The following is a 21,577-nucleotide window of genomic DNA, read 5'->3' as shown; positions in this document are numbered from 1 at the left end:
GAGTCCCATCTGTTTCAGTTTTTCCTTTCTTCCAGTAATTTGGTCATGCTCAAAGCTTCAGAATCTTTACAATATGATAAAGGGTGGAGTGTTGCCATTATCATGTATGGCAGCATGTCTCTGTTCTGGGTGGGAATTTGTCTGCTCTGAGATGCAGGGGTTACATGGCCTCCCTAACTAAGGATTAATGTTTGTGAATTTAAACCAATCACAGAGTTCAGTTATTATTTAAAGTAGTTGATTCTACTTACTGGTACCCATAGTGATTTCATTCTGTGGTCAAATTCTTACCCATCCATTGTGAAATGAAGAAAAATAAAGTTAAGTCAGGGAGGTTCAATAACTGTAAGCTATTTTAATTCTGAAATTCCACTCCTTGGAGTCATTCTATAAAAGAGTGGAGGCTGTAGATGCTAACATGTTGGTGTTCAAATCCCTACTTGGATAAGCTAAGGATTCACAATTTAAGTCTGAAATATTCATTCCAATCCCAAAGGAAGGCAGTGCCAAAGAATGGTCAAACTACTGCACAATTGCACTCATCTCACACGCTAGCAAGGTAATGCTCAAAATTCCCCTAAACCAGGCTTCAACAGTACGTGAACTGTGAACTCCCAGATGTTCAAGCTGAGTTTAGAAAGGCAGAGGAACCAGAGATCAAATTGCCAACATCCGCTGGATCATTGAAAAAGCAAGAGAGTTCCAGAAAAGCATCTACCTCTACTTCATTAACTATGCCAAAGCCTTTGACTGTGTGGATCACAGCAAACTGTGGAAAATTCTTAAAGAGATAAAAATACCAGACCACCTAACCTGCCTCCAGAGAAATCTGTATGCAGGTCAAGAAGCAACAGTTAGAACTGGACATGGAACAACAGACTGGTTCCAAATCAGGAAAAGAGTATGTCAAGGCTGTATATTGTCACCCTGCTTATTTAACTTATATGTAGAGTACATCATGAGAAACGCTGGGCTGGATGAAGTACAAGCTGAAATCAAGATTGCCAGGAAAAATATCAATAACCTCAGATATGCAGATGACACCATCCTTACGGCAGAAAGCAAAGAAGAACTAAAGAGCCTCTTGATGAAAGTGAAAGAGGAGAGTGAAAAAGTTGGCTTAAAGCTCAACATTCAGAAAACTAAGATCATGGCATCCGATCCCATCACTTTATGGCAAATAGATGGAAAAACAATGGAAACAGTGACAGACTCTATTTTCTTGGGCTCCAAAATCACTGCAGATGGTGACTTCAGCCATGAAATTAGAAGACACTTACTCCTTGGAAGGACAGTTATGACCAACCTAGACAGCATATTAAAAAGCAGAGATGTTACTTTGCCAACAAAGGTCCATCTAGTCAAAGCTATGGTTTTTCCAGTAGTCATGTATGGATGTGAGAGTTGGACTATAAAGAAAGCTGAGCGCTGAAGAATTAATGCATTTGAACTGTGGTGTTGGAGAAGACTCTTGCGAGTCCCTTGGACTACAAGGAGATCCAACCAGTCCAACCTAAAGTAAATCAGTCCTGAATATTCATTGGAAGGACTGATGCTGAAGCTGAAACTCCAATACTTTGGCCACCTGATGTGAAGAGCTGACTAACTGGAAAAACCCTGAAGCTGGGAAAGATTGAAGGCAGGAGAAGGGGGATGGCAGAGGATGAGATGGTTGGATGGCATCACCAACTCAATGGACATGAGTTTGAGTAAACTCCGGGAGTTGTTGATGGACAGGGCGGCCTGGCATGCTTCAGTCCATGGGGTAGCAAAGAGTCGGACATGACTGGGATACTGAACTGAACTGAAGGATTAACAACTGTGTGTCAACTCCACAACTATCTAGACTTTGCTGGTCTATAAAATTCAAAATTTACTATCAAAAATGCTATTCAAAAATGTGTTGAGAAAATTATTCTTTGAATAAAATGTAAAAAATAATAAAGTTTCATAGGTATTTCACAGTTAAATCCCAGATGGGGTAAATATCTAATTGTGAAAGCCATTGGAAAAACTAAGTAGTAAAATATTATCATCAGACTGAGGAAAACTTCTAAGTAAGACAGGAAACCCAGAAACCATAATGGAAAAAAAATGTGAAAGTACAGCTTTGACCTTAAGAGTTTTAGTTCTCAGGAAGTTTATTACCCAAGTCCCTTCAGTTTCAGCAGAAGTCAAGATTTTCACAATACAAAAATGTTTATTAAATATTAACACCCCTGCTCCTTCCCTGAATAGTATTCATGTTCAGTTGCTTCAGTCATGGCCGACTCTTTGAGACCCCATGGACCATAGCCCACCAGGCCCCTCTGTCCATGGGATTTTCCCCAGCAAGAATACTGGAGTGGATTGCCACGTCCTTCTCCATGTGATCTTCCCCATCCAGGGATCGAAACTTCCCGACCCAGGAATTGAACCCATGTCTCCTGTGTCTCCTGCATTGCAGGCGGATTCTTTACTGCTACGCCACCTGGGAAGCCCTTCCCTAACTAGTATACTAATAGCTATTTCTACCCATTATGTCGGTGAACTAATTATTGTCTGATGTTGCAAACAGTGAATAAACAATTCAAAACAAACTGATTGCTAAGTGAAGTTACGAATCTTATAAATGTTTTAGGATTTTCACTTAAGTGATTATAGTGATGTTGGAGAATTATTTGAATCATAAGCAATGTTGCTGACAAATGATGATCCAGAAGACTCAAGGCAGTTAACAGCTACTTTAGAGGTTCTTAGGCAAAAGAATAAAACCCTCTAATATTTCTAAAAAATAGATCCTCTTTATGATCATAGTGGGAAAGCACTTATTCTGTGGAGGGCTTTTTAAAGGGCTAGAGTACAATCTGACTTACACCTAACCTACTATCAAGATAAAATAATTGTCTTTGGATGTTTTAAAATTAGCTAATTGGGAGACTTCCCTGGTGGTCCAGTGATTAAGATTGTACTTCCTCTGGCAGGGGGCGAGGGTTTGATCCCTGGTCAGGGAACTAAGATCCCACTTGCCTCATGGTGTGGTAAAACAATAATGTTTTTTGTAATTGGCTAATTTTTAGAATTGAACTTAATATAAGAGAAATATCACCTTAATTCCTTGTCATCATTTTATTTTAAGGTTAAGACTAAATCAACTTAAAAATGTATTTTCCATGACATTTTGTTCTATTTTTAAAGTGAAGTCACTTAATTTAGACATTGTATCAGATCTCCTTGAGACCACCTATTCATAAACGTACATGCTTACATATGGAGAGAGGAAGATAAACAAAGACTGGGGGAAAATATCGGAAGCACCCACTACTGGTAAAAAATTATTGTCTTTAATATAAAAAGAGCATCTACAAATTGATATGTATAGGATAGACACCTCATATAAAATACCCATGAAGAGCATGAATTCAGAGACCAAATTATGCATTCAGAAGAAGAAATATAAATAAAGCTATGAAGAGATAGCTAACTTCACTAGTGTTCAAGAAACAGTAAATAAACTGAAGCAGCAAGCTAAGTTTCACCCATCAAATTGACAAAAATGACAAAAACACTTTCATCACGTTTTGGCAAGAGTGTGAAAAAATAACAATTTTATTGGAGTGTGAAAATTTAGATTTCTTTTTGCTGACTCATTTGTAATCTCTGCTAAAATCTAAAATAAGTATATATTACTTAATCTAACAATCCCACATCTAGTACCTATTTTATATAATATCTTCCCAATCCAGGATGGAACCCAGGTCTCCTATATCTCCTGCACTGAAGTCAGGTTCTCTACCTCTCGAGCCACTGGGGCTTCCCTAATATTAGACAAAATATATACAAATATGTATGCATTGTAGCATTATTTGCAATGACAAATAAAAGAACTTACTAGAAAACTTCAGTAAATATGGTGTATTCATACAATGGAATTTCAAAGTCTCATTAAGTCAATGAAAGATGATTTTTTTTAAAAAATGTGAAAAAAAAAGTCCAGGAGCAAACAAATTTATTCAGGATTATTCCACTTCTGTGAATATATAGGTTTAGCACCATGTACACACGCACTTAATTTTTAATGTTAAAAATTAAGCACAGTACTCACCGAATTCTTAACAGTGATTATCTTTGAGAGATAGAATTGGTAGAGAAGGGGGTGATTCTCACTTCTTGCTTTGTATTTATATTTTAATGGTGTAATAACAGGTGAGTATGCTTTTCATGTGTTTTTCAGTATTTTTAAATAAAAGTTCATAAATAAGTGCAGTTGCTGAAAAAAGGCCTAAGACCTTATTTAAGGCTGCAGATGTTATCCAAGGTGACTTCCATGGCTGAGAATACACTCACAGCCAAGATTCACATGCATGCCCTCCTGAGCACAAGCCATTTCTCATCGTCTCATTCCATTATCTTCATTTGGGGCCCAGGGATCTGCAAAGATCGGTGTGTAAAAGTAAGGGAGTCTGTGAACTTGAAAGGGGAAAAAAAAAAAATCACATCTATACTTTTTCTAACCTCTAATTGAAATGTAGCCATTTCTAAAATTAAGGGGGGACAAATCTCAGAATTGTTAGTAGTACCTGCAACTTTATTACCAGTAGAAATCATAGCTGTTTTCATATCTCACTGCAATTGTTAGAGACATCTCAAAACATTATTTATGAATGTCTCTGTCCTCAAAATAAATCATTTCAGACTCTCCATTATTAAAGATGTTGCTCTTTAGCACAGTGATAAAGAAGCACGCCCATGTGTGTACTGTGTGTGCTCAGCTGCTCAATCTTGTCCAGCTCTTTGCGACCCCGTGGGCTGTAGCCCGCCAGGCTCCTCCACACGTGGAGTTCTCCAGACAAGAACACTGGAGTAAGTTGCCATTCCCTTCTACAGGAGATCTTCCCAACCCAGGGACTGAACCCACATTTCTTGCGTCTCTGGCATTGGCAGGTGGATTCTTTACCACTGCACCACCTGGGAAGCCATTACTATTTCATAAATACAATGTTTTTAAATACTGTTTTGATAACTATATATAGCACAACTGGCTTCCTTTGTAATCTGTGTGTGTGTGTGTGTGTGTGCATTTAAGCATTATGCAGAAAAGGAATCCATAGGACTCATCAGTCATCTCCCCCTACCCCCCACCCCAGGGGCTATGGCTCAAATGTGAAATGTTTAAGAATCCCTTTAAGTGTATTGGATCTTTTGGAGAATGACACTGGAATGTGGCAAATATGACACTAGACTATAATTTTGAAGTTCGCTGCTTACTCTTTACATTCTGCCCAAGGATGGATTTTAAGCCTTTTGAAAGCCTCTGCTCTGTGCCAGGTACTTTACCAAGTGCTGAGATGATGATTTCAGTGAACAGATAAGGAGCAGTTCAATGAGCTCGCATGGAGCTTTCGTCCAGAGGAATGAGGAGGGCAGAAGGCAGATAGGAAGCTCAGTTGCTCAGTCGTGTCCGACTCTTTGCAACCCCATGGACTGCAGCACCTCAGGCTTCCTTGTCCATCACCAACTCCCAGAGCTTGCTTAAATTCATGTCCATTGAGTCGGTGATGCCCTCCAGCCATCTCATCCTCTGTTGTCCCCTTCTCCTCCTGCCCTCAATCTTTCCCAGCATCAGGGTCTTTTCAAATGAGTCAGCTCTTTGCATCAGGTGGCCAAAGTATTGGAGTTTCAGCTTCAGCATCAGACCTTCCAATGTACACCCAGGACTGATCTCCTTTAGGATGGACTGGTTGGATCTCCTTGCAGTCCAAGGGACTCTCAAGAGTCTTCTCCAACACCACACTTCAAAAGCATCAATTCTTCAGTGTGAAGCTTTCTTTCCAGTCCAGCTCTCATATCCATACATGACTACTGGAAGAACCATAGCTTTGACTAGATGAACCTTTGTCAGCAAAGTAATGTCTCTGCTTTTTAATATGCTGTCTAGGTTTGTCATAGCTTTTCTTCCGAGGAGCAAGCATCTTTTAATTTCATGGCTGCAGTTATCATCTGCAGTGATTTTGGAGCCCAAGAAAATAATTTAAATAGGAGATCAAATAAGTAATTACAGGTAGAAATAAGATCGATGAAGAAAATAAGAGCATGAATGGGCATTTAGATTCTGTTGTAAGTGCATCAGGAAGCTATTGTATGTTTTAAACCAGGTGGAAAATTGATTGTAGGAGGATGAAACATGATGGTTTGTAATATAGAGATGGAGACGTGGAAATGGAGAAAACTAGGACGAACTGGATTACATTTGGTTGCTGACCAACAGTTTCCTCATTCCACTTAAGGAGTAGAACATCCATTCTAGAGACTGTAAAACCAATCCTCTCAAATCACTAGTATATTCTGTAGGTTAAACGGTAAGATGCCTGAAGAGTAGCATTAAAACATGAATTCAAACGGGTCATTTGACATGATAGAGAGAGGCAAGAGGGTGGCTGAGTATAAGCTTAGGCTGACAGAATTCCTAAAGAAGATGGACTCACATCTCCTTTGTAGATGCAAGGAAAACGAAAACATATTCTGTGAGAACAAACACGTTGACAAAGCATGCCATTCCAAACCACCGGAAAAAATTAGGGATCGTATCACATTCAAAAAATTAGGGACAGAATGTCTTGGGATAGAGCCATATTTTCAACAAAGGCGCACATGACCACACTTGCAAGATGGAAGCCTGCTAACCAGTTCCTAGCAATGCTGGGCATCTTTCATAACAAGGAGGCTCTCAGCTCCATGACACACAGCCCTCATCAGCAACAGCTGTGTGATCATTGTTAAGGCCTGGCAGCCTCAGCGTGTTGGCAAAGCGCCTTGTGCACGGATACTGCCAGAATCATCTACCGGGGATGTGATACAACACCAATTATGCTGCTGCTTCTGTTGCCGTTAATGCTGCTGTTCCTATCGCTCCGCTTATTGAGCGCCTACTGCATGCCTTCCAGTTTACTGGGAACTTGATGCATATTGTCATGTTTAATCCTCAGACAAGTCTCAGACTCATCATGTTACTGTCTGATGAGTTCAATGTATGTGTTGTTTGTGTTACATATATAATGGATGCACTGTATGAGTGAAAATCGGTCTATTAGACATGTAGGACATTTCCATCGTTGTAGAAAGTTCTGTCTGACAGTACTGGATGTTAGATGCTTAGCCAAATGTTCTATGTGTCCAGTTCAGTAACTGCATTAGTTATTGAGCTTTTGAAATGTGGCAAAGCAAATGAGGAACTAAATTCTGATGTTTATTTATTTAAATTATATTTAAATGTTTAAATTGTTTTGGACTTTCCTGGTGGTCCGGTGGTTAAGAATCTGCCTGAAAACGTAGGGGACATGGGTTCCACCCCTGGTCTGGGAAGATTCCACATACTATGGAGCAACTGAGCTCAGGCACCCCAACTACTCAGCCTACACTCTATAGCCTGTGCTTCTGAACAAAAGAACCCACTGCAATGAGAAGCCCTCGCACCACAACAGGAGAGTAGTCCCCACTTGCCACGACTAGAGAAAGCCCGAGTGCAGCAGCAAAGACCCAGCACAGCCAAATAAATAAATACAATTAAATTTTTTTTAAATTTTAAGTTTATGTAAATATACATTTAAATAGCCAATGTGGTTAGTGGCTGCCATACTGGACAGCACAGTTCTAATACGAAGTTCATGTAGCTAGCAAATTTCAGAAGTAGGGATTCAATCCTGGGATTATCTGGTTCCAAAGTCATGCTTTAAAAATGAGTAGTAATTCTTGCTGATGTTTGACAGAAAACAACAAAATTCTGTAAAGCAATCATCTTTCAATTAAAATAAATAAATTTTAAAAAATGAATAATAAGTGGGCACCCTAAAGGATGCTATCATTTTGCACCAGGAGAGCATTTCAGTGAGTGCTTAAACAGCTGCTTTCTGCTCTGGGAGCCTAAATTCTGGTGCCTTGGTAATCTGTCCTGAATATGCTGTACTCACAGGCAGTTTCATCTGCTCTGGACACTTTGGTATTGTTAATAGAGCCCCCTGGTTATGTCCATCAAGCTAATCAAATGTGAAGGTAGTAAGTAAAGCTAAAAGAGAAACTATTGGTACTGGATATTTTCTATTTGGCCCCCTGATCTACACCCTGCTGTTCTCCCCTTGGCTCTGGGTCCAGAGACCTGACAGTCTATGGGCTGTTTAACAGGGCTTCCTTGTTCTGTGGCTTCTGGTTGCGTTGAGCCAATGGAAGCCTCTACTCAGAACCTGAAGGGTAGGGAGAGAAAGAGATCCAAGTCTGTATTCCTCTCAGCTTTCTCTGCCAGGCCATTGTTCAGCAGTGGCTATATAATTTTACTTGAGGGCACAGCTCCTAGGGAGTGCATCTCTGCTCAGATGCAGGTGTCATTGGGATCCAGTAATCACTCCTATTTCCCCTTCAGTTAAAACTCATAACAGCTTCCCACTGATGCTAGCCGTCTGGTGCTTCACTGAATCTTGTTGGTTTTCCTTAACCCTGCCCACACTTTTGCAAACAATTTCCTTACTAAACTCCTTTCTGCCAACCCTTTTGAATGTCAGGTTCCTCTGTCCTCCACCATCTCCTGGAGTTTGCTCAAATTCATGGCCCTTGAATCAGTGATCCTATCTAACCATCTCATCCTCTGCTGCCCTTTTATCCTTTTGCTTTCAATCTTTCCCAGCATCACGGTCTTTTCCAGTGAGTCGGTTCTTTGCATCAGATGGCCAAAGTATTGGAGCTTCAGCTTCAGCGGCAGTCCTTCCAATGAATTCAGTTCAGTTCACTTCAGTCACTCAGTCGTGTCCGACTCTTTGCGACCCCATGAATCGCAGCACGCCAGGCCTCCCTGTCCATCACCAACTCCCAGAGTTCAATCAGACTCATGTCCATCGAGTCAGTGATGCCATCCAGCCATCTCATCCTCTGTCGTCCCCTTCTCCTCCTGCCCCCAATCCCTCCCAGCATCAGAGTCTTTTCCAATGAGTCAACTTTTCACATGAGGTGGCCAAAGTACTAGAGTTTCAGCTTTAGCATCATTCCTTCCAAGGAAATCCCAGGGTTGATCTCCTTCAGAATGGACTGGTTGGATCTCCTTGCAGTCCAAGGGACTCTCAAGAGTCTTCTCCAACACCACAGTTCAAAAGCATCAATTCTTTGGCGCTCAGCTTTCTTCACAGTCCAACTCTCACATCCATACATGACCACAGGAAAAACCATAGCCTTGACTAGACGGACCTTAGTCGGCAAAGTAATGTCTCTGCTTTTGAATATACTATCTAAGTTGGTTATAACTTTTCTTCCAATGAATATTCAGAGTTATTTCCTTTAGAATAGACTGGCTTGATCTCCGTGTTGCCCAAGGGACTCCAAAGAGTCTTCAACAGCACCATAATTAAAAAGCATCAATCTTTCGGCACTCAACCTTCATTATGGTCCAAATCTCACATCTGCATGTAACTACTGGAAAAACCATAACTTTGATTATAATGGACCTTTTGTTGGCAGTGATGTGTCTGCTTTTTAATATGCTGTCTAGGTTTGTCATAGCGTTCCTTCCAAGGAGCAAGCATCTTTTAATTTCATGGCTTCAGTCACCATCTGCAGCTATTTTGGAGCCCAAGAAGGTAATATGTCACTGCTTCCACTCTTTCCCTTCTATTTGCCATGAAGTGTTGGGACCAGATGCCATGATCTTAGTCTCTAATGTTGAGATTTAAGCCAGCTTTTTTCTCTCTCTTCTTTTACCCTCATCAAGAGGCTCTTTAGTTCCTCTTCACTTTCTACCATTACAGTGTTATCATCTACATATCTGGGAGAAGGAAATGGCAACCCACTCCAGTATTCTTGCCTGGATAATCCTGTGGACAGAGGAGCTTGGAGAACTGCTGTCCATACAGCCGCACAAAGTCAGACACAACTGAAGTTAACTTAGCATGCATGCACGCATTGGAGAAGGAAACGGCAGCCCACTCCAGTGCTCTTGCCTGGAGAGTCCCAGGGACGGGGGAGCCTGGTGGGCTGCCGTCTATGAGGTCCCAGAGTCGGACAAGACTGGAGCAACTTAGCAGCAGCAGCAGCAGCATCTACATATCTGAGGTTGTTGATATTTCTCCTGGAAATTTTGATTCCTGAATTTTTGATTGAAAAAGCAAGAGAGTTCCAGAAAAACATCTATTTCTGCTTTATTAACTATGCCAAAGCCTTTGACTGTGTGGATCGCAAAAACTGTGGAATATTCTGAAAGAGATGGGAATACCAGACCACCTGACCTGCCTCTTGAGAAACCTATATGCAGGTGAGGAAACAACAGTTAGAACTGGACATGGAACAACAGACTGGTTCCAAATAGGAAAAGGAGTATGTCAAGGCTGTATATTGTCACCCTGCTTATTTATCTTATATGCAGAGTACATCATGAGAAACTCTGGGCTGGAAGAAACACAAGCTGGAATCAAGATTGGTGGGAGAAATATCAATAACCTCAGATATGCAGATGACACCACCCTTATGGCAGAAAGTGAAGAGGAACTAAAAAGCCTCTTGATGAAAGTGAAAGTGGAGAGTGAAAAAGTTGGCTTAAAGCTCAACATTCAGAAAACAAAGATCATGGCATCTGGTCCCATCACTTCATGGGAAATAGATGGGGAAACAGTGGAAACAGTGTCAGACTTTATTTTTTGGGGCTCTAAAATCACTGCAGATGGTGATTGCAGCCATGAAATTAAAAGACGCTTACTCCTTGGAAGAAAAGTTATGACCAACCTAGACAGCATATTCAAAAGCAGAGACATTACTTTGCCAAGGCTAGTCAAGGCAATGGTTTTTCCTGTGGTCATGTATGGATGTGAGAGTTGGACTGTGAAGAAAGCTGAGCCCCAAAGAATTGATGCTTTTGAACTGTGGTGTTGGAGAAGACTCTTGAGAGTCCCTTGGACTGCAAGGAGATCCAACCAGTCCATTCTGAAGGAGGTCAGCCCTGGGATTTCTTTGGAAGGAATGATGCTAAAGCTGAAACTCCAGTACTTTGGCCACCTCATGCGAAGAGTTGACTCATTGGAAAAGACTCTGATGCTTGGAGGGATTGGGGGCAGGAGGAGAAGGGGACGACAGAGGATGAGATGGCTGGATGGCATCACGGACTCGATGGACATGAGTCTGAGTGAACTCCGAGATTTGGCGATGGACAGGGAGGCCTGGCATGCTGCGATTCATGGGGTCGCAAAGAGTGAGACACGACTGAGTGACTGAACTGAGCTGCGCTTCATCTAGGCTGGCCTTGTACATGATGTACTCTGCATGTAAGTTAAATAAGCAGAGTGATGATATATAGTCTTGTCATATTCCTTTCCCAATTTTGAACCTGGCTGTTGTTCAATGTCCAGTTCTAACTTTTGCTTCTTGACCCGCATACAGGTTTCTCAGGAGACAGGAAAGATGGTCTGGTATTCTCATCTCTTGAAGAATTTTTCACAGTTTGCTGTGATCCATACAGTCATAGACTTTAAAGTAGTCAATGAAGCAGAAGTAGAAGTTTTTCTGAAACTCCCTCACTTTCTTCATGATCCAAGAATGTTGACAGTTTACTCTCTGGTTCCTCTGCCTTTTCTAAATCCAGGTTGTACATCTGTAAGTTCTCAGTTCACATACTATTAAAGCCTATCTTGAATGATTTTGAGCATTACCTTGCCAGCATGAGAAATGAGTGCAATTGTCCAGTAGTTTGAACATTCTTTGGCATTGCCTTTCTTTGGTATGAATGAGAACTGACCTTTTCCAGTCCTGTGACCGCTGCTGAGTTTTCCAAATTTGCTGACATATTGAGCACAGCATTTTAATAGCATCATCTTTTAGGATTTTCAAATAGCTCATGGAATTCCATCACCTCCTCTAGCTTTGTTCACAGTAATTCTTCCTAAGGCCCACTTGACTTCATACTCCAGGATGTCTGGCTCTAGGTGAGTGATCACACCATCATGGTTTTCCAAGTCATTAAGACCTTTCTTGTATATGTCCATCAAAAGACATATGATTAGATTAGAGTACTTGTTTTATTAGGAAAACTATATAGTCATTAAAAAGAATGAAGACTCTCTTGAAATACCAAAATGGAAAGATATCTGTGATATACCTTTGAGTGGAAAAAAAAAATGTGTCAAACTGTACATAACATAAATTGCAATATTTCTAAAAATAAATGAGAATTCATGTGTGTAGGTACAAATATATTGAGTACCTACTATGTGTCAGGCATTGTTCTACGCTCTAGGGATTTAGCAGAAGTCAAAACAGACAAAAATCCCTGTCCTTGTGGGGCTTGCCTTCCGTTGGAGGGAAGGCAGACAATGAAGGAAATTAGCCAAACATATAGTATGTCAAGAGTATAAAGAGCGTTAAGTATGCAGAAAAGGGGGTAGAGAGTGTTGGAGAGTATGGTTAAGGAAAGGCTCACTGAGCGGTGACATTTAAGTAATGACCTGATGTGGATGAGAGGACATAACTGGGAAAAGACTATTCTGGTAGAGGAAATAGGAAGTGCAAAGGCCCAGGGGTCAGGGCTAGGGTTAGGAGCACACTTCAGTGTGCCTGAGGTCTTAGAGAAGGGGTTGAGGAGGGCAGAGTGGCTGAAGGAGAGTGAGTTGAGGAGGAGATTTGTAGGAAAAGAACTTATATATTTATTTAACTATATGTGTTTATATGTGGCTCTTAGAAGGTCTAAAAGTACCCACCAAACTCTGAACAGTAGTTGTTTCTGGGGAATGGGGGAAAAATTACTTCTTTTTGAAAAAGCAGTCAGATTGTTTTTTAATTGAATTATAGTCGATTTACAGTTTTGTGCTAGTTTCAGGGGTATAGCAAAGTGATTCAGTTAGTTTTTCTATCTATATTTATATATATTTTCAGATTCTTTTCCCTTATAAGTTATTACAAAATATTGAATATATTTCCCTATGTTATACAGTAGGTCCTAGAGATTTCAGTTTTAATTTTATATACTGATGTATTTTTTAAAAACATAGATAGGGCTGGCTTTTAACATTTTAAACCCATTTGATTTTTGAAAGAAGAATCAGAAAACAAAAGACCATATAGAGACTTCATATTTGCCAACAAATTAAAAATAACTCTCCAAAAGCAATAGTATTTCCACAGAAAGTGACTCAAGACATTTTTGATCAAAATTACACATTGATATTTCAGGATTATTCTGAGTGTTAACCTCAGTGCAGAGAGTTCCATTTTAAGTGCCTGCTATGCCAATGACAGCCCCACAGCAATTACTTACATCCCTTGTCTTCCTAAATGCTGTAGCCTCTACAGTGGATTTGCATTTATTTCTACTGAATTTAGGGAATTTGTATATGAGAATATTATGAGATGTCACCATTGTGATTCATTAAGCAAACTAATAGCCTTAATAAAAGCTAAGGATGCCCTGAAGCAAGTTGTTAGAAGAAATTGGCCAAAACAACTTGTTAGAGTCTTCATTCAGTGTGTAATTGCATATTCAACAGAAGTCCTTCTGGGTTCCCACTGAGACAAAACGGCAAAGCTCACTTCAACTGACCTCCATAAGATTAAATCGAGATTTCATTCCCTTACTCTTTGCTCTTTTTTATGAGAATAGATATTTTTTTCAGGAACTGTAGGATCTCTTCCTTCTTCCCTCACTGCCTTTTTTTTATCCTCTTTCCGTCTTTACCCTCATTTTTTCCCTTTGCCGCATACGTGGTACATTTCTCTCCTTTCTTCCAATCCCAGATGGCACCTCTCTCATGTTTGGGCCCTCTCCTGTCTCCCTCTGTTTCCTTTTTCCCGTGTATCTTTTTGTTTAATTCATATCAAATGTTCATAACAGGAAGTTGAAGTATAATAGGATTTTTACTTTTTCATCTTCTTTAAAAATAAAAAGATTGGGAAAACACTGTAAAATACAGATAAAGTGCTTTTTACTTATTATTATTTTTTTAACATGAAGGAATATAAAGGTTTGCCCAGATGGGTTTCTATCACTGTAACTGAGGGCAAGGTGTGCACTGGACAAGGATGAGACTGTGGCTAACTCACCAGGGTGCTTGTTCTGCTGACTAACAGGAAGGCATTAAATAAGAGAGAACTTTTAGAAAAAAAACTGATATTGGATACCTGTGGTGCCGATTTCCATTCCTATGCCCTTAAAAGGTACTGCCAACCAGTCAGTGTCTTGCCCCTTCAGGGGTGCAGCTTCAAGCTCCTTCTCAACACAGCACTTCAGGCAGCCATTCATTGGCATTAAGGGTGAAGTCTTCTCTGGTGGCTCAAATGGTAAAGCGTCTGCTTGCAATGTGGGAGACCCAGGTTCGATTCCTGGGTCGGGAAGGTCCCCTGGAGAAGGAAATGGCAATCCACTCCAGCACTCTTGCCTGGAAAATCCCATGGACGGAGGAGCCTGATAGGCTACAGTCCATGGGGTCGCAAAGCGTCGGACACTACTGAGCGACTTCACTTTCACTTTAGTTATCATTCTGCATTGGAAGCATCTCTTTGTCGGTCATCTGACCCTGAGCCTGGGCTGCACCACTTCTCCAGAACCACAAGGTTAAGATGGAAGCAGTAGGTCTCCTTAGCCTTGGGGAATTGCATCAGAGTTCTCTCTTGGATGAGCTGGTCAGGGCTTTGACTCAAGACACCAAAATTTAATGAATAAAATTTTTAAAGATTCTGTAGTTTTCCCTTTTCTATTACTGACTCTGTAGCTATAGGGAAGAGATTCTTTTGGCCATATACAGACCCTTCAGTAGCTGATGTACTGCATGGAAGGAACCAGAGAGCAGAAGTCAAGGGCAGGTTGTCCATGGCTCAAGTTCCCTGTCTCCTCCTCTGCTTCCCCCCTCCCATCCACAGTCTGCTTTGAAATACCCCGGGTTACTCCAGACTATGTTTGTGTTGCCCCAGATCAAGATTCCTGGGAGAAATACAGAAAGTGAAGAGGAACTAAAGAGCCCCTTGATGAAGGTGAAAGCAGAGCGTGAAAAGGCTGGCTTAAAACTCAACATTCAAAAAACTAAGATCATGATATCTGGTCCCATCACTTCATGGCAAATAGATGGGGGAAAAAATGGAAACAGTGACAGACTTTACTTGCTTGGTCTCCAAAATCTCACTGTGGATGTTGACTGTAGCCATGAAATTAGAAGACTCTTGCTCCCTGGGAGAAAAACTATGACAAACCTAGACAACATATTAAAAAGCAGAAACATCACCTTGCTGACAAAGGTCCCTATAGTCAAAGCTATTGTTTTTTCCAGTAGTCATGTACGAATGTGAGAGTTGGACCATAAGGAAGGTTGAGCGCTGAACAATTGATGCTTTTGAATCGTGGTGCTGGAGAAGAAGTCCCTTGGACAGCAAGGAGATCAAACTAGTCAATCCTAAAGGAAATCAGTCCTGAATATTCATTGGAAAGACTGATGTTGAAGTTGAAGTTCCAATATTTTGGCCACCTGATGTGAAGAGCCGACTCATTTGAAAAGACCCCGATGCTGGGAAAGACTGAGGTCAGGAGGAGAAGGGAGCAAGATGATGACATGGTTGGATGGCATCACTGACTCGATGGCCATGAATCTGAGCAAACTTCAGGAGATAGTGAAGGACAGGGAAGCCTGGTGTGCTGTAGTCCGTGATGTCACAAAGAGTCAGACATGACTGAGCAACTGAACAACAAGATCCCAGTTATTGCTAAATGTATCTCTAGAGTTGCTTGGTCTTTTTTCTTTTTCTTTCTTTTTCCCTGCTAGATAATGGAACTAGTCTCACTACATTGCATACGTGCTAAGTCACTTCAGTTGTGTCCGACTCTGTGCAACACTATGGACTGAAGCCTGCTAGGCTCCCCTGTCCATGGGATTCTCCAGACAAGAATACTGAAGTGGATTGCCATGCCCTACTCCATGGATCTTCCCAGCCCAGGGATTGAACCTGCGTCTGCTGCGTCTCCTGCACTAGCAGGTGGCTTCTTTCCCACGAGCGCCGCCTCGCTACATTAGTACCTCTTTTCAGTGTGACTTGGGGATGTCTGAGAGGTGAAGCACAGTTTGAAAATATGAATTAGAAGCCCTAAAAATACGTCTCTCTTTAACCTAGGGCTTCCAATTCTAAAACCAATTAAAGAAACAAAATTTTAACCACACACACACGTTATTCATCTGAGCATTGTTTACAACAGAGAAAATAGGAAGCAATCTAAATCTTGATTATTAATGAATATTTCCTGTGGAGTACCACAGGAAAGCTTAACCCCATGACCTATTTATTATCCTTGTACTATACTGTGAAACTTTAAAACTTAGAGTAAAATTGCAAACAGTAAAAATTCTGTCATCTGTTTTCAAAAGCACTGAATAGGAAACAACTAAAAACACTGATACATAGCATCAAAATATTACCAGTGGTATTTCTGAGGGGTGAGCTTACGCATTGTTTTTATTTTCTCTCTTTTGCTTGTCGATAAGTGGGTTCTATATTTTTTCAAAATGGATCTAAAACATTTGAAATATAAATAAAATACAATAAAAATGTTATTCATTTTAATGAAAACCTTTTCATTGGTGATTACATTAAGTGGGGCAGAATACTGAGAATGCTCAGAGTGTTATGGTGCAATATTAATACATTTATTTCATCTCTGAGTTCTGTAGTTCTTACCACGGTACTTGGGAAGGAGGAGGAACACTGGAGTTGCCCCTTATTAATAAAGGGTTGCTTGTTTCAACTCTTTGTCTTTGATTGATTTATGAGATAGGGATGGTTCTGTTTATTCTTATTGCTACCAAATATAACAGTATTGCAACACCCATTGAACAGGTGGTTTTGAGGAAGGAATGAACCTGAAATTAGAAAGTCCTTTTTGGACAGTGTGATTCTGTACAGACGCACAGTGCTACTAAGGTACCATCATATAGTCTAAACTCTTCACTGGTGGGATATTTAAACTGGTCCTTTTGTAATCATGGATGCCCAACGCCATCTGAGTAAGAAGTAGAACAACCACTTCAGATACACATTACTAACTGTTTCTTGTGCTCCACGTCTCCTCTCGAACTTAAATTAGCATGTTCAATTGACTGTGTCTTTCTTCTGAGTAGAAACAGCACAGGGTCAAAACAGTTCAGAATAAAAAGTGGAATGCTAACAAATCCCGAAAGATCTGTTAGTTTAGTGCAGTTGTTTCAATGTATTTCCTACCAGCTACAGCAGCGGCACTCAGGGCCACCTCGTGACTTTCGAGGGCAAGGGACCCTATTGCCCTCGTATGCCCATCCCTTCATTAAATTAATACATAGATAAATAGGACTTCCTTGGTGATCCAGGAATCACCTGCCAATTGGTTGGGAATCCGCCTGCCAATTCAGGGGACACAGGTTCAATTCCCCTTCCAGGAAGGTTGCACATGCCTCTGAGCAACTAATCTCCTGTGCCCCAACTACCGAGCCCACACCTAGAGCCTGTGCTCCGCGACAGAAGCCACCGCAACAAGAAGGCTGCACACCACAGCTAAAGAGGAGCCCCCTCTGGTGCACGGGGATGACCCAGAGAGGTGTTATAGGGAGGGAGGTGGGAGGGGGGTTCATGTTTGGGAAGGCATGTACACCCGTGGTGGATTCATGTCAATGTATGGCAAAACCAATACAGTATTGTAAAGTAAAGTAAAAATAAAAATTAAAAAAAATAAATTAAAAAAAAAAAGAGTAGCCCCCGCCCTCGCTGCACCTAGAGGAAGCCCACCTGTCTCAAGGAAGATGCAGCACAGCCAAAAATAAATAACAATTTTTAATAAATAAATAATTTTTTAATAAACTCTTAAGAGTCCCTTGGACAGCAAGGAGATCAAACTAGTCCATCCTAAAGGAAATCAGTTCTGAATATTCATTGGAAGGACTGATGCTAAAGATGAAGCCCCAATACTTTGGTCACCTGATGCAAAGAACTGACACACTGGAAAAGATCCTGATGCTGGGAAAGATTGAAGGCAGGAGGATAAGGGGGCAACAGAAGATATGATTGGATGGCATCAGTGACTCAATGGACATGAGTTTGAGCAAGCTCCGGGACTTGGTGATGGACAGGGAAGCTTGGTGTGCTTCCATGGGGTTGCAAAGAGTCGAACACAACTGAGCGACTGAACTGACTCAACTGAATAAATAAACACAATTTTTTAAAAAAAACATACATAAATAAGAGGGAATATTTTCAGACTTCATTGGTGTAAAGATGAATATAGTCCAGCTTGGATTCATCATTGTATATTGTTTTTTTCTTTTTAAGAGTGGAGTTTGGGGGAGAATGGATATACATGTTTGGCTGAGTTCCTTTCCTGTTCACCTGAAACTATCACAACATTGTTAATCAGCTATACTCCAATACAAAATGAAAAGCTTTTCAAAAATGAATTTTAAAAAGTGCTTTTCATGGGCCTCTGAAAAGTAAAGTGAGCCACAGGCCCTCTGCCTACTGTGCCTACTGAAGAAGTTGGTCCTGGCATCACCTGGAAACATGTAAATGAAAATTCTTGGTCTTACCCTTGAGTTAATGACCAGAAACTCAGCAGCGTATGTTTTGACATGACTTCCAGGATATTCCAAACTACACTCAAGTTTGAGAACACCTGGTTTAGACAATTGAAAGCAGGATAGCTTGAACCTTACTCTGTAGAAGCTAAGAATTCCCCTTATCAGGTCCAATTTTACTGCCAGGCGAAGCAAATGATCTCCACCATCACAGGTCTGTTTTTAGAGGTCAGGATGGACAGTCATCATTTGACTATTTGTCAAATTCGGCTTTACCCCATAGACAAGGTTTAAAGCCTTGAAAAGCAACATCTTAAAAAGGACCAAACCAGTCAGACTTTAAATGGTTTTATACTTATGAATTTTATCTTGGGAAGAAAAAGTCATATGCCTTCTTGTGACTATATATGTATTATTATCTATATACTGTGATACATGCTTTTAAAAAATCACTACACTACGCCAAGCCATGCAATAAAAATCACAGGCAATAAGAAGTTGGACTCGTTGTCAGTGACACATTATAAAAAGAGAGAATTCCCTGACAATCCAGTGGTTAGGACTTGGTGCTTTCACTGCTGGGGGCCTGGGTTCTCTCCCTGGTCAGAGAACGAAGATCCCACAAGCCACACGGCATGGCCCAATAAAGAGAGAGAGAGAAAAGGACCTAATAAAAGCAGTAATACATTTTCCCGCCATCCAAAATAGTTAATAAATGCACAAATACTACAGTACTCATGGCATTTTGTCTTGAAAGGGGTTGAAGTTTGAAGTGATCATCAAAAGAATTGTAGCTTGTGAGTTATTGTGAAGTAGTGGAGAGTGATCTGAAATGTGACAGCAAGTGGTAACACTAGGTTTGGATGGCTGTAGCTCACAAGTGGGTAGTAATAGCTGGTAAATGTTGGAGGTGTGTGCGTGCACTTTATGTATTCGTATGTAGCTTAGTCCATCTGGGTACAGTTTTCTGCATTCACGTAGTGTTTCTCTCATGCGAAACTGTACCTAAGCAAATGCGAAATTTGCATTATGCTCAAATTGTTCCCTAATGGAACAAATTCATATTCTCAAACACACATTATAGCAGATTGTTGTCAGTGACACATTATGAAAAGAGGGAATTTTGACTCTGTATGTTTGTATCATGGTACAGTTCCACATATGAATTTCATATGCAAGTGTTATTCCTGCATCTGAGAGCTGACTTTGTATGTCCTATGAGTTTAGTGTTATTGTTGTCTATACAACATTAAGCATAAATGGACAAGTAAGAGACAGTGTGTGTGTATGTTTATTTATGCTAATGTACAATGAATCATTTTAGGAGTAATAGTGCATTACTCAAATGTGATTCCAGGAAGATTAATTTGTGTATCAATCCAAAACATTTTGATTGTGAGTTTGATCGATGTTTATATTTATGAATTCTAAGGAGTGACTGGCCATTAGATTAGCTTTTTTCTTAATCGTCCACACTGGAAAAAAATGGGGAATGAAATCACACTTTTATTTGTGATTAAAAATCGAGACATAAGCTTTGTGATACATAAAAATATATGTTTCTAGGTTTTCAGATTCTGATACCAACCATGGCATTTAAATTTTCCCGCAACAATTGTGTTAAAGAATTAAATACAGGCAGCCCTTACTTTCCATGGTTTTGATACACACATATTTCAGTTACCATGGTCTAGTTAAATAACACCAGTCCCCCAACGCTTTGGTTCAAATTTTAGTTACCATGGTATTCTAGCTGTGAGTAATTATATAAAGTTCAAACTTCACCAGTAGCTCCTCAGTCTGAAAATCACTGTGTGAATAACAGATTCATATCACGATCAGTGACTAAGCCTGTCACTTTTTCTAACTGATCATATTATTGACCCTCAAACATTTGTTATTTAGTTCTCATCTAGACAGCAAAGCACATAGTCATGTTACCTCCTTCTCTCCCAGTGATAAACCCAAATGAGCATTTTATGAAAACAAACGATTGAAAGAGGGAATTGGCCAACGAGGTGATGGAAATGTAACAAAGAAACAGTTTTATTCACTGGATGTGAACTTTGACCTTATTTAGGAAATAGAGTTATAGAAGAAATTAGCTGACTCTGAGAAGGTTGATACCACTGCAGTGGAAGAGTCTCTAAAGATCTAGGTAGGATTTGGTGAAGGCTTCCCCAGTGGCTCAGGGGTAAAGAATCCACCTGCAATGCAGGAGAAGCAGGTTTGGTCCCTGGCTCAGGAATATATCCTGGAAGAGGGCATGGCAACCCACTCCAGCATTCTTGACGGGAGAATCCCATGGACAGGGGAGCCAGGTAGGCTGCAGTCTATGGAGACACAAAGAGTCAGACATGACTGAAGCAACGAAGCACAGCACAGCCCAGAATTTAGTGTAGCTAATTTATCGACATAAATTGGAAAAGGGGTTGGGACAGAAGAATGAAGATGTCCCAGAGGACGAAACACCAGCAAACATCTTCACATTACAGAAACTATCAGAGATATTTCACTACGAAAGATAAAATATTGGAAGCTAAGGAGAACTTCAAAAGGTGTGTAACAATTTTTTATTTGTAGCATACCAGGCTCTTCTGTCCATGGGATTTCCCAGGCAAGAATACTGGAGTGGGTTGCCATTTCCTCCTCCAGAGGCTCTTCCCAACCCAGGGATCGAACCCGAGTCTCCTACTTGGCAGGCAGATTCTTTACACTGAGCCACCTGGAAAGTCCCAATTAGCCAAGGCATAGAAATGATGTCTGCTCCGTATAATAAGTTATCTGAAGAGAATAAGAGAAGTACTGCTCAGTCGACTCTTGATATGTTGTTTTTACAAAGAAATAAAATACCTTAGTTCCAACGTTTCTAATGTTTTAAATTATACTATAAATGCTAACTTTACTGCTTTTTAAATTATCTTTTACATTTATAACCAGTAAACTTCAGTTCAGTTGAGTTCAATAGCTCAGTCGTGTCTGACTCTGCCACCCCATGGACCATAGCACGCCAGGCCTCCCTGTCCATCACCAACTCCCGGGGTTCACCCAAACTCACGTCC

Source organism: Capra hircus, chromosome 5 (genome assembly GCF_001704415.2).
Source record: "Capra hircus breed San Clemente chromosome 5, ASM170441v1, whole genome shotgun sequence".
Classification (NCBI taxonomy): domain Eukaryota; kingdom Metazoa; phylum Chordata; class Mammalia; order Artiodactyla; family Bovidae; genus Capra; species Capra hircus.
This window is presented reverse-complemented; position numbering follows the sequence as displayed.